Raw genomic sequence first — 6,000 nt, 5'->3', positions numbered from 1 at the left:
TCGAAGTGTTGTTCTACGATATTAAACATTTCAAACGGAATATAGGTATATTGACAGTGTTACTGAGTTCAGATAGCAAAAATAATATCTGGATAAATATTAGATTACTAGCTAAATAAATAGATATCTAGATTAATATGAAAATAGAATATTCAATTTTTATCTAGATTTTCATTTTACAATAGTTAATTTTTATAAATGCTTGACATGCTATTGTATTCTTGATTGAGTAATGTTATTAGGGAAGACATAAACAGCAAGGCTTAATTCGTATCAAAAATATATTAAAGAATAAATACATGAATAGGTACCTATACACGTAAAAATATACCTAAATTACTCGAGATTTATCTAGATATTAATGTCCATAATTGAATTTAAATCTTAGATACCAATAAAATACTAACTTATTATTTATTTATCTAAATAAGATGTAGGTATAGGTATTTAATTTGTATCTAGATGATTTATCTAGATATCATTCAACATCACTGTATATTTAATATACATGTATATTATTGAGTATATACTTATCATTTAATTAATATAATACAGTAAAGGTGGACAAGTAGGTACCGCTCTGCTATACAGTAGACATCGAATGGGTTATAATAATAGCGGTGAGTTAAATTTTAATTCAATGATATATTATTGTACACAAAAAACGATTTTGAACAGAGACGGTCCATCAGTTTAATTATTACTATAAGTACATCTCATGATATGTTTTTCGGTATACCTATTAAAGTAATATTTATTTTACTATTATCATTATGATAAGTTAATTTAATTTTCGCAGAAAAATTACATTTATTAAATTTTTATAATTATAATAGTACCTAAATATGATAATGATATATGAGTATAGACTAGGCGTGCCCACCCAACCCGAGGTCCGCGAGCCGGATTCAAAATATACCAATCGGTCCATGACCATTTTATAAAAATTAGACATTTTTTAGGCGTATAAATAAAAATAAAAATTTTATTTTAATAAGCTTTTAAAAATTACAAAACATCTTACAATTTTTTTTAATTATCATTAAAAACACGGCATTCAGTATCAAATTTGTGTTTTTCATCTTAAGACATTTTAAAAATTAAAATTTAATTTATTGTTTTTTGCAAACAAGTAATGTGAACCTGCAGTTTCTAATGATGTGTCTATCTTATCTATCAGAAACCACCTCCAAAGTTTAATATCGAAATATTTTTACTGCCTCAAAAGGTGATAATTGACAGAAAAAAAATAAAAAATCGAAAATTAATACATTCATTCCTTCACTCAGAATCTAAAATTCACTTGAATGAGCTAAATCATACCTGTCCTGTCTGGCTGTCTTCTATGCGGGTTGGATTACTAAATAATATACTGTGTGGTTTGGATACAGAGCAGTGCCGTTAAGATTTGGCGCCCAGGGAAAAATTAAAAATATTCGGCCCCTATTTTATTTATCATTATGCATTTCAATTTTTTTGGCGCCCCCTTTAAGCCATGCCCCTAGGCCCCCCACGGCATGGCTCTGTTTGGATACGAGCTTAAGTTTTCTGCTTTACAACTTAACTCGATTTTAATCTTACCTCATGGTATCCATTTTCCAGCCTTTCCAAATCCTTGATAATAATTTTAGTCCGCGGTGATCAGCTATTGACAACAATTTATGATAATTGATGAATGATGATAATAGCAGCGTGCCAGCGTCATCTACCGCCATATACTTGATTTTTCAATCTGTTCACGAAGAGTTATTATATTATTATCTAACCTTTTTTTTTTATTGCATAATATAGAGTTAATCGCGACTGTCGATACCTTGGGCCACTAGATAGAACTGCTGTATACATTTTTATTTTATAATTTTGTATGTACAAATATTATAATTTTTATTTATGAAAATCATTATCAATTATTATAATACTTAATCATATTAATTATTTATATTATAATACTCCATCGAATCATTCAAAAATTGTACAATATTTTATTAAAATCACATAGCTAGATGTATTTGCTCTATAAGTTCTATTTCATATTGGCTTTCGGTTTCAGATTTTGATCGGAGCGGTATGTATTGGTTTTATAATTTTGTTATTTTATTGTTGTCTCTTTACTCTCTATGTTTTATGCACATTTTGCACTATTTAAAACGTTTTCATTTTTGAAACGTTTCTGGTATTAAATTGGATTTAGTTGATACTTTAAGCTTTAAAGGGGTCTCTAAAGCAAAATCTTTTTGTTATAATAAAAAGTATTGTGGCATTTTTGTACTATTATTTTACTGCGATTAAACAATATTCTTGGGTACGCGGGTTACGTACTTTGGATTATTATAAATAATTTATAATACCTATTTAGAGCTACATTCTATATTATTTTAGAATATATACTATTTAATGTGTCAAGGGGTAGAGTGTAGACATGTTTTACAGTTTTTTGAGTTCGATTAATAATTGATTTCACTGTGCCAGTTGGACGATGACGTGTTGAAATTGGATATTATAACCAGTCCAATAAACGTAACGATATAATTGGATAATTCAATGATTGTATTACTTTTTTGTAAAATATATAGGTACTTCTATAAAGAGATGAACTGTATGGTGGTTAATGTATTAATATTTAATAAGCATGTATACCTATTACCGATACACACATATATATATACATACTTATATATTTCGTCTGGCCATATGGCAATTATAACGTTACATCCCTTTCTGAATCCACTCGTGCGTACAAATAATAATAATACCACATAAATAACAAGTCAACTATTCGCGCATTAAGTATACATATTGTATACGCCCCTATATTATATGTATAAACTATATATATATATGTGTGTGTGTGTGTACCGTACCTATATGTTACGCCTAACTATATTTACGACTGGGTCATGCGAACAATAATATATGTATATTTATATAATAGGTCATCGATGTAGAGTGTAGACAGTCTGCAGACGATATGTTGAAAATTAAATAGGTAGGTTTAAGCTCGTTGAAGATATTCAATTAAATAATGATACAAAATTATGTTTACCTATGTAATATAATGTACTACACAGTATATAAATATATATACATATATACATATGTCATATATGTATGCTGTGTGTGGATAGACAGAACAGCTACGTGAATAAAAAAATAAGAATTATGAAATTAATTAACTAAATGTTGGATTTTAATTTTGAAAATACTGGTCAAGGAATGAGATATTTACAGAAAGTCAGAAACCATGGCAATCGAGAACGAGTTTCGCTTAGCTCAATTTCAAATAAAGGATAAGAAGTGTATTGTTGTGTTTTGTGTGTTATTACTTTATTAGTACTTATTACTATTAAAAGGTGTGCATGTGTGATTATATTAACAGTTAAAATTGAATACCGTGTGAAAAAATTTTCCAACATTTTTTATTTTTAACAGATTTGATGCGAAGATTTGTTAAAAAAATGAATATTTTTGTTTTTATGTCATTTTATAGCAATAATTATAACTTAATATATATATATATATATAATATATTATATACCTATAAGCTATAAGTTTTTACAAAAATTATCATTGGAGTTAGGCTTAAAAAGTAAATATGTCTAACATTTTTTTAAGCACTTTAAAAATTATTTCTTAATTATCCCATAATGTTGTAAAAATAAATTGTTAAATCTACCGAAGGAGTAGATGATAAATTTTGTATTAAATTTTGTTCAAGAATTTGCAGCTATACAGTCTCTATAAGTTATAACTTGTAAGTTATAACTATAGTCTATAATATAATAATATGTCTATTATAATTAATAAATACCACCTATGCAGCGAGCTTAAAAAATGCATATAAATATGCGATCGTTAGTTTCCACCGGGTCTTCTAGGTACTAGGTCGTGTTTCATTTTTTATCGTTATAGGATCCTCGAAACATTTCGGTTAAAAGAATTAATTTATACCGCAAAATACGAATGCGTTGGTCGAACCGGTTTCTTCCTTGAGGGCACACGCGTGGCGCACGTCTATTTATGCAGCTGCCGCCCCCGCCGCACCGATATTATCATAATTAAGCACATGAATTAAACATATATAAATAAAACGGGCGCGTGTTCCCGCCATAAAAATAAAAATTAGAGACAGTTTCGTCTTATCTATACGACAGATCAGGCGAAGCACCAACGAATTTAATGACATGACATACGATAATTATTATTTGTCCAAAACCGTATTATACATTATAATATATTATGTATATTACAATATACAATTGCAATAGGCATACCAAACTTGAAACTACTATACTATTTCTTTGGTGTTAGTACTCAGTTACAATTAATAATTAAAAAGCTACTATATTTAAAAAAAAGTCTGGAGTCGATAAGACATTGTTAGGGCACTATGCATTGACTCCCTAAAATTAAAATTATGTTTTCGCTTGAAAATATGAGCTACGAATAATTGTATAGGTAATCTATTGTGTCATGGTTATCTACATAGATATTAGATATAATACTCGTATTGTTATTTATGTAAAAACTCGAGTATGATAATAATATAAAGTAGGTATTCAAACTTAAAGGAGTAATGAAAATTAAGAAGTAGCAATACTACGTTTAAACAGTCACGTAACCCCAATACTTAGAAGTATAATTAATAATCTTATAAGTATAGCAAGTACAGCAAGTATTAGCTATAGCTATAGCTACTATAAGCATGCAGCAATCGTAAATAATTCGTAATCAAATTATTGCATATTATGTAACATTATAATCATATTATGATACTAATACTAAAATTAACTAATGCTAAGCAATAATTGATAATAATTGTGAATTTTTCTCAAAAAATGCTTTACGGATTTCGTAGTTAGAATTTTGAGTTATGCTTAATATTTTGAAAAATTTATGAAAACCTGAAATATTGATATTATTCAGTTATTCCAAAAATCATAAAATACTCGGAACACATGTTTTTATAAAGTGATATAATAAAAAAATCGATTTAGAAAATAAGTTTAGTTCCGTTGTATTGCCGTGAGTACGTGAGTTATGTAATTGCATTATTATTGATTAAAAATAATATAATATAATTATTGTGGAAATGTGCGAACAGTAGTGTACATTCTAAGAATTTCATAATTGCATTATAACTGAACAAAAATCAACCTGGCTCGACTGGCTCTCATTAAATCAGAATTTTCTATAACAGCTCGCAAGGTTTAGGTTAAACATTTAGTCATGTTTTGTCGTAGACGTATGAACGCCAATTTATATACACAGAAAATTGTACGTTGTTTTTCGCGAGTAAAAGGAAAACAACAGTTTTAGTAAGAAAAGTTTTATCACAGTCAAATCTTCGCCACACTCTTAATATAGTGCTTTAAACATTAAATAATACAGACTATTCTAATAATTAGAATGCACCTATAAAATAATCATCAATAGATTTTTATGATGAAACTTTTTTTTTGTTTATTCTAGATGGTTTGAAAGATTTTAAACTAACCAGATTGATCTCAAATTTTGGGCTTCATTAAACTCACTGCAAATGTAATCCTTATATGAAACATTCTTAATTTTGTTATGTTGCATGTGCGAAAAAAGGTGAGCGAGTGGGTATCGCTCTGGTGTACATAAGGTGTCGAGTGGATCACTGTAATAAGTGCATGTGTTAAATTTAAATTCAATGATACATCATTGTAGATACACGGAGAACGATTCTATACGGAGATGGTCTATCGGCCTATACCACTAATAGTATATCTCAAATTGTTTGATCATTTTTTTTTATACATTTTGTCAAAATGAATTAGTTTAGTGTAAAATTTATTAGTTTCCATATTTTTTTTTTTTAATTATTAAGGTATTGGATATATTTTACTTTTGACCACTTAAAGTATCAACTAGATCCAATACCATAAATCACCACTTAAGTTTAAAATTGAAGTATATGTACTATTCCAAGGCAATAACTTGCAAAAAATAATACTAATCTTTGTAAAATCAATACAT

The sequence above is a fragment of the Rhopalosiphum padi genome, chromosome 1 (assembly GCF_020882245.1).
Source record: "Rhopalosiphum padi isolate XX-2018 chromosome 1, ASM2088224v1, whole genome shotgun sequence".
In the NCBI taxonomy this organism is placed as follows: Eukaryota; Metazoa; Arthropoda; class Insecta; order Hemiptera; family Aphididae; genus Rhopalosiphum; species Rhopalosiphum padi.
Note: the sequence above shows the minus strand (reverse complement) of the source record.